This window comes from Canis lupus, chromosome 26 (genome assembly GCF_011100685.1).
Source record: "Canis lupus familiaris isolate Mischka breed German Shepherd chromosome 26, alternate assembly UU_Cfam_GSD_1.0, whole genome shotgun sequence".
Taxonomy (NCBI): Eukaryota; Metazoa; Chordata; class Mammalia; order Carnivora; family Canidae; genus Canis; species Canis lupus.
The window spans coordinates 26,295,230-26,304,246 of record NC_049247.1 but is presented as its reverse complement, the minus strand read 5'-3'; the positions used below and the strand labels follow the sequence as shown (position 1 = coordinate 26,304,246).

The window sequence follows — 9,017 nt, the reverse complement described above, 5'->3', positions numbered from 1 at the left end:
TAAAGGTATTTTATCTCTTCGTTGCCTCAGCTTTGACCTTCTGTGTCCCTAAAGGATGTGAGGGTAAAGACCCTAACTGTTCTCCTTGCATCTCCTTTGCAGTCATGCATAGGGGGCCCTGGCCTCTTCCTGAGAGATGGAGGATTTACTACATATGTCCAGGGAACCGCTGAGGACAGAGAGGGGCTGTGTCATGATAGGAACTGGCCATGGAGCCCCAGCCACCACTGACCCAGAGAAGTACTTACATTCGCAATCTCCAGATTCATATCAGGAGGTGTGGAAAGGACCAGCCTAGGGAGGTGTGAGTGCTGATGGATCAGGGCCTGCTGTATGTATTAGGATTAGACCCTTCCTTGACAAGACACTCAACATATGAGGAGAGAGATGGAGGGTCCCCAGCTGCCCTTTGCCTGTGACTAGTACAGAAAGTAGTGATATGGAGGTGGGACATGTGCAGGACATCATGCAGCAAACCCTGAGATCTACAGATCTGCTGGAACCCCCCTGCCCAGTCTCCCTCACTGCCACCAACATCCCTGAGCAGGGGCTCCTCAGGCACATCCACACTCCACCCCTGGGGAAGTCCAACAGCTTCAGTCCATGAGGAGGGGTCTCTCAAATGGACCATCTAAGGGTCTCTCTCCTCCTGTTCTCCACAGGGTGGCCTAGGCAGGAGGATGCAGGGAAGGAAGCACATGAACATCTGGAACTAAAACCTAACCATTAGAGCCCTGCTCAGATGCTGCAAAGGCCTTTGGTTGTCCCTGAAGTAGAGCTCACACCCAGGGCAACCCAGCTCATGGGAAGCCTCCTGTCAGCAAGAACATGGCAGGAGGGGTCACAGCAGTGACCAGTGAGCTCCCCGTTTCATCACAAAGGACCCAGACATCCAGTCTCACTTTCCAGTGCAAACTAGAAATGTGTCCATTAATGACTATCTGAAAAGACAAGTAGAGATGGATGTACACATTGTGTGGCTCCTATTTATGACCATATGTATTGTCAGTTCTCAATCAATCAATTGTAGTAGAATTTAGAATTTTTATCTATGGGCATTTTACGAAATAAGAAATGTGAACTCTGCCATGAATGGAATAATACTTGAAAACTTTTTTAAAAAAATATTTTAATATTTATTCATGAGAGAGAGAGAGAGAGAGAGAGAGAGACTGAGAGAGAGAAGCAGGCTCCATTCAGGGAATCTAATGCAGGACTCAATCTTGGACCTCAGAATCACGCCCCAGACTGAAGGCAATGCTAAATCACTGAGCCATCCAAGGATCCTCAAAACTTGAAAACTTCTAATCATAATTATTTCTACAACGATAAGTGCAGTCGACTTTCAACTATGAAATGAACTGAATGGAGTAATTCAGTGAAGAGAAAAGCCATTGCACACCAGGATGGGTGCTGCTGTTTTATTCTAGGGAGGAGACAGAAAGTAAGTGCAATGTTTCAACCCCCTTCATGCACATGGATAAGTCCCCTGTAAGGTGAGAGCCAAGGCTGTGGCCACATGTCAGTCCAGCCCTCTTTTGGCTGTGAGGTGACAGCTGGCCTGGAGCCTCATAAGGAACCTCCAGTACATAGCACTTTCAAATGTCCTCAGACACGTGTAAATGTGCATGTGCAAACCTCATGGCTGACAGATCTAGGGGACTGGACGTCAAAGCCACCTCTTATTCTGTGTGAAACACACAACTCAGAGCCTCTCATGAGGGTCTCAGGGCAGGAACCAGGAAGGAAAAAAATGATTCCGGAACTTGACAGCTGCAGGTCCCAGGATAGGCAACAAGTGACCCTGCCATCACTGGTAACTCCCTGTGGACCTTCTCCATGGTAAGAGCCTGCTGGTCAACACCAGATCTGATCCTGACTGTAAGCTCCACAGAAGCTTCTCAATGAAGAGGACCAGATAAAAGGACCCAGGGGTTTTTGTCTCACTTCCTCCTTATCTGAAATGTTGTGGGTAAGTGAGGCTGCTCCCATGTGAGGAGCCATGTTCTGTAACACAGTAGTAGTCAGCCTCAACCTCAGGCTGGGCTCCTGTGATTGTGAAGGCGGCTTTGCTTCCAGAGATGGATCCAGAGAATCGACCATGGACCCCAGAGGGGCAGCTGTTTTTGTTGTAGATAACTGTGCTAGGAGCCTTGCCTGGGTTCTGCTGGTATACCTGGGGTAGTTATTTGTAGTGAGTGACCCAGAGCTGAGGCCACAAGTGAGTGTGACTGTCCCTCATGGAGACACTGACAGTGATGGCTCCTGAGTCACCAAAATATGAGAATCAACACCTAAAACCAAAAAGAGAGAAAGCTGCTATTATGGGAGACAAGGGTCACATGAATCCCTGTTTCTCTGTGCCCCGAACAGATGCAGAGCCCATTTCCCTGATCTGAGCCATAAGCAAGGAGCCCGAGAAGAAGCACCGTCCAGGCCATTGTGGGGACCCTCACTGGAGGTGGGCTCCACAGGCTCTTCGGCTGGAGAAGGGTGTCCCAGGACCTTTTCATGACTCCACACCTATGAGAATAAGCAAGTGCTTTATGCAAATCAGCTTCCTCTCTCTCCCTGCCCCACAGTAACCTGCAAGTCACCTGGGAGATCTTGAAAGGAACATGCTGAGAACTCACACACACAAATGTCTGCAGGGTGACCTGGGACACAGACTGGCAGGAAGACATCTTTCACCAAATCACGTACCTATGACCCTGGTGACGTCCATCCCAAAGTTCCTCGCTGAGAATCCTGACAGCTGTATGAGGAGATGGATACATTCTCCTACTCCTGGCCCAGCCTCTAAATCACCTCAACTCTAATCCCTCTCTGGGACATTTTCTTCCCTCCCCAGGGACATTGCTCCTTGTGTCTTTGGAGGATCCTAGCAGTCACTCCTCCAGCCATGAGGACACTGGGAATCTCAGAGTCCATGTGACAGATGTAACGATGGTGCTCCCCTCTTCGTTAATAAGGGGCCATGTCTGCAGTAGTCCAGGGCGAGCTGACCAAGGATGTCTCTTTATCAGAAATGAACCCAACACTCTGTGAACAAGTGAGCCTCATGGACCATTTTGAACTCAATTTCCCATTGTGCTCTGCTGAGGATCAGAGGGTCCTGGAAGGCTGGGGAAGGAACCTGGAGAAGGAGGACTAGCAGGAGCATAAGGAGTCTCCAGGAACAGGGGAATATGAGACTCAGAGCTCTGTTTGCCCAAGTGTTAGATACCAAAATGCCTGCCATTCATTTTGCAACTACTTGTAAATTGTTGGTTTGATAAACCATGCATGTTCTTCTTTCCTTTCTCTTCATGTTTGAGAGCCTAAACTCATATCAGAAAAACAATCATACTCATGATCTTCCAATTAAACTAAGGCATCCCTGACACTTTAGAAAACAATAGGTAATTTCACATCTATCAAATTTTGAGATGATGAATGATATTCATACAAAGAAAAAAGAAGGAATGGGGAAAGCTAAAAACACAAACAGTATCTATTTCCATAGATAACTATAAAGTAGTGACATAAACGTGAAAGTCCAGTAAGAAATAACTACTGAAATGATGGCAGAGAAAGGACTCAGGCACTTACTGCCTTTTTCATCAAGAGCACAATGGGAAGTCATACTTAGAGCAAGGGTCCCTGAAGGTAGCCACCTGGACACATTGCCCCAGGCCTTTCCCAGACACCAGCGTCTTATTGACTTTCCTGTGGGGCAGATCCGGGGGGTGGGATCTGCAGGCAGAGCAGAATGGAGGGATCAATTGACTGGAGACAGAATCACCCAAGTCCCCAAGAGTCCTCACAGGCATGAAGGTGATAGAGCAGGGCCCCCTGGGGTCCTGAGTGATCCTACATGAGTCAGGCAGGAGCTTCCTCTGGGCTGTCTTGTACCTCTGAGAGGACATACTGATGCAGGCTAACCAGAGTGCTCTAAAGGTCACTGTGTCCCCTGTGGTGCATCCTGTCACATCACTGTTCTCTCCCACAGGGTATGAAATATAGTTCATCTTTAATTAACTGGGGAGTCACAGTAATCAGCCAGCCTCCCTCACCTTGAAGGGAGCCCTGAGCCACCCCTAGAACCTGTCTCAGGCATCCCTAAGGCTTCCCAGGTCAGAGGAATCCTTTCCTACTGGGAAGGTCTGGAGCCGCTGGTGAGCACAAGGATTGGAAACTGGGTGTGGAGATCCCAGGGCCCAGGAGCCCCTCCCAAAGTTGGAAGATGCAGACAGAAACCCTGTCCCCCGCTGGCTCTAGGGTGATACAGGCCGTCCTTGGGGAGAGCTGTCTTGGTTGTGCTGCTCATCTTGGAGGGACCATGCTGATGCACTCTGTTCATGAGGGTCTATGGTATCCAGGTGACCCATCAGTGGGACGAAGTGTGAGCAGATAAAGCTACAGGGTGTCCAATATGTCAAAAAAAAGAAAGAAAAAAAGAAAGAAAGAAAGAAAGAAAGAAAGAAAGAAAGAAAGAAAGAAAGAAAGAAAGAAAGAAAGAAAGAAAAAACACAGTGAGAGATATAGCTTTCCTGACACAAGAGAAGTCATTTTAGTCCCCAGCTATATTCTGGGATCTCTGTCCTAGTGTCTCTCCTTTACCAGCACACATCTTGGAGATCTACCTAAGATTTAAAAAGAAATACAAAACAAACAAAAAAAAAGAAATACAAAACAAACAAACAAACAACAAAAAACCAATCAGTAGTTGAGGATTTTAACAGGACAAAGAGAATGGGGCCCTGACAGTCTCTACCAGGCCAGGAGAGATCCTAACCACATCAGAGAACACAAATCAGTGGTGAACCCCCCAGTGCTGACTCAAAGGAAGCCAGGCCCTGCACTCCTTACCCCAGATGAGGAACCCAAACCCTTTCTGGTTTACACTGGCTCTGAGAGCAGGTCCTCAGCACCTTCCCCCTGTGGGACAGTGACCTCTGCTTCACTCCTGAACAAAAGAAACTAATTGGGCAGCCCCAGGTGGCTCATCTGTTTAACACTTCCTGCAGCCTGGGGCATGATCCTGGAGACTCAGGATGGAGTCCCAAGTCGGGTCCCTGCATGGAGCCTGCTTCTCCCTCTCCCTGTGTCTCTGCCTCTCTCCTCTCTCTCTCTCTCTCTCGAATAAATAAACAAAATCTTAAAAAAAGAAAAGAAACTATTTAACTTTTCTCCATACCTGATCCTTGCAAAACTCACAATCTGTCATTGAGCACTCTTATACTTTTATGACAATAGCACAAGGTTTTAAGACTCTGTTTTTTTATAAGAAGATATAACTGGAAACATCGGTTATACTACCAAGATGTTGACTAGAATGCCATACTGGTTTTATATGTATAATTTTTTTTTATTTATAATATATTTATAAATATATATATTTTATTGGAGTTCAAATTGCCAACATATACTAAACAACCCAGTGCTCATCCCGTCAAGTGCTCCCCTCAGTGCCCATCACCCAGTCACCCCATCTCTCCTTCCACTATCCCTTAGCGGAAAAGGAGATAAAATGAGTGGGAAAAATTAGAGACGGTGACAAAACATGAGAGACTCCTAACTCTGGGAAACGAACAAGGGGTGGAATATCATATTTGAATGAGATATATGCATCTGTATACATCTATACACACATAATCAGATATGACCAGTCAGATTTAGAGAACTAAGGTTGGCTTTACAGATCCAGTAAAACCTCTTGGAAAGATCATCCTACCACCTTCTTACAGAGTTTGCAACAGCTTTACCAGGCTAGTCAGGAGGTCATGTCCTAGCAGGGCAGGAACCTTGGGATATTTGGGTACCTCAAGAACAGACAGTGCACCCAAGTGTATGCGTGTTGCAGGCTAAGTCTGATGACAAGGCTTGGCACAAGTTTTGACTTAGCTTCTATACTGGGGGAGCTGTTAAGTATTTCGTCCAGAGGTTTTTCACAAAAGTTGAAATCACAAATCACATTTTAACAAGAGCCATGCTTGCTGCAACTATATTTAGTAGAAATGAGGCTGGTTGTTGAGAAAACATATATTTCCATGACACATCTGAGTAAATAATTGAGTTGATTCTTGTTCATTATAACCTGAACTTGATCCTGATTTTCTCTAGCTTCCTAAAATCTCTGGCTACAAGTCTGAAAACTAGCATGTTGTTTTTTCTCCCACCTTTGGAAGTGCATTCAAACTGGCCTATATCCTGAAGTCCTGAAAGGTAACTGTGAATCCAATGATAGACCTTCAGAGAAGTCACCACAGCGGCTCAGGTAGAGGTGGTCTTCATGCCAGTGGCTCTCTGGGACAGAGATCACCAGACATATTTGAACTACAAACCAGGAAAGTGTGTCAGATTGTCCCGGCCTTCTGTCACTCTACCTGAAGATGACATGAGCTTGACATCAAGAAATCTTCTCCACTGGTTGACCTCAGAACTCAGCAACTACTTACAATTTCATTCAATCATTTACCATCCTTTTTTTCCCATACAACTGTCTCCTGTTTAATACCTGATTTCTTAAACCACAAGCCTTACTTTTAGAATGTACCTCCATCAACCCCTCCTGAAATGGGTTTAAATAAACTGACCTATTGTCAGGAGAGAGTCAAAAAACTGAACAATCTGCTAGCACAAGTTTTAACACATGTATCTTTGGAAAATGTCAGAGAAGGGAGGCAACTGGCTAAAGATAGGCTGCCTGAGCTTGGATCCCATTGGCATGAATATTATTTTTACTTTAAACAAATGAAACTCAGCAGATTTAGGAAAAGCTCTATAATCCCCCAAAACTTCCAGCTTGTACCAAGAAGAGAGCTATTACCAGGCTCCCTCTTTACCTAAGATATGTATCTACAGAGCAGGACAACCTCTCTTTTCCAAACAACTCCTCTCACCTTCCCCCTAATGCACTTTCTCTTCTTTGGTCATCAGACCCTTGCCCTTCTCCTTCACTCACATAAGTGTCATGGTGCCTGACTGTCTTTGGAATTCTCCACGTCTGTGTGGATACCCACTATGTAGGCTATGAAACTTGATTTTCTCCTGCTAATCTGCCAAATTACATTTTATTACTTCTTTATTAATTCTTTAATAAGAATTAGATTCTTATGAAAAGAAGGGACCTGAAGAGCACAGGAAATACTTAACTCCACAGCAACAGGCACTGGTGACGTTTCATCAGAGGTCAGTCAAGAGTAAGCAGGGATGTGCATCCCAAGGACTCCGGATCAACAGTCCCCTGGATCAGGGGCTGATCCTATATCCTGGAAACATGAGGTAGACATCATCCTGCATCAGAAATGGATTCTCACACTGTCCTAGCTGGTGGAGGCCCCTCCCCACACTGTTCCAAGAACCCCACCTCCTTCCCCTCCTTCCAACTCTCATCCCTGTCCTGGATTCCTCTATGTCATGAGGACTCTGACTTTCCTCATCATCATCCCCTTGTTCAGAGCTCCTAGTCTCACTGGGACAGAGTCCACACCCCTGCCACATCCCCCCTACTGCTCATACCCTGCTCCATCACTCTCTGGGCAGGACTGGGATGTCATTGTGGGACATCAAATTCTGGGGTTCCCTGGGTACACCTTCAATGTCCCAGCTCCACCCCACCACGCTCACCCCTCCTCAGTATCCAGGGACAAGCTTTCCCATTTTTATTATATGTTTATTCTGTGTCCTCTCTCTTTCCCCAGAAACTGTCAGCTCCTTGATCGTGGGGACTCTTCCATGTCCACTAGTGTCCCACATCCCTAGGCTCACATGGGGCACATACTAGGTGTTCAGTAGGTGGTGTGAATGCACACTGTAAGGACAGGGTCCATCCTCAGTCAGACGCAGGTGGACTCTGTCTCCTGTTCTGTCCTGACTTGTCACAGTGATACAGGATTGCCGATCCCAATGGTCAAGAACAAATTCTCAAGATATATAATGTTGGAGAGGTGATTTTATTATAGCGGGAACAGGAGCTGTGGGCAGAAAGCTGCACTGGGATTGTGAGGAGGGACTGATGATATGCTTTTTAATAAGTGGAGGTCAGGGATAGTGTAAAACTCTAAGGAATTTGGAAGCAAGGCTTTCAGGACCTTCATGATCTAGCTGCCGTTAAGGTGAGGTTATTCTCAATCTTTAACAAAGATAAACATTAAGGCACTAAGGCAGCCATGAGTTCCTTGAGCAACTCAATCTGTTCATATGTCAGGTCTCTAACAGTGGGTTGCAGGCTGTAAGGACATTTAATTTAATCTTTATTTTTCTTGCCTTTCTTTCTTCATTGATAGATTCTGTACACAGGCCATCATGCTCTCGGCACCAAGGAATTTTTCTTCAATACAAGAAAACCATAGAATGTGTTCGAGCCATGGACAGGGAGGAGAGGCTGAATTGAAGAGAATCAGGATCATTTTGGAGCCAAAGCTCCGTCAGGTTGACCACAGACTGCAGTTTACACCAAACAAAGGGGGAAGCTGACTTAGCCAAATAGTGGGTGCTGCAAAGCAAAACTCATTTCCGGGGAGAGAGCATGTTTGTGTCTCACTTCCTCCCAGGCCCAGAGCACTGTGTGACCATCGAGGTTGTCATCAGAGGACTGGCAGTAATAATCATCCTCGTCCTCAGCCTGGAGCCCAGTGATGGTCAGCGTGGCTGAATTGCCATACTTGGAGCCAGAGAATCGATCCGGGACCCTCAAGGGTCGATTGCTATTACCATAGATGATAGTTTTAGGGGACTTTCCTGCAGCTGCTGGTACCATAGTGTATAATAACCACTGCCGATGTTGGTGCTGCTTCCAGTGCAGATGGTGACCCTCTGTCCCAGGGCTGCAGACACTGAGGGCAGCTGAGTCAGCACAGCCTGGGCCCAGGACCCTACAAGAGGGAGAGACACAGAGAGGATGATGCTGGGGTTTGGAATCAAGAAGAAGCAGCAGAAACTCACATGTCCTCCCAGGGTCCCTTCCCCCATCCCCACATTCAGTCACCTGTGCAGTGAGCGAGGAGGCTGAAGAGGAGAGGGGACCAGGCCAT

General features: G+C 46.5%; 1 pseudogene; it reads right to left on the bottom strand.

Moving 5' to 3' along the window:
• Positions 1-800: 800 nt before the first annotated feature.
• Positions 801-9,017, bottom strand: LOC119869137 (annotated as a pseudogene).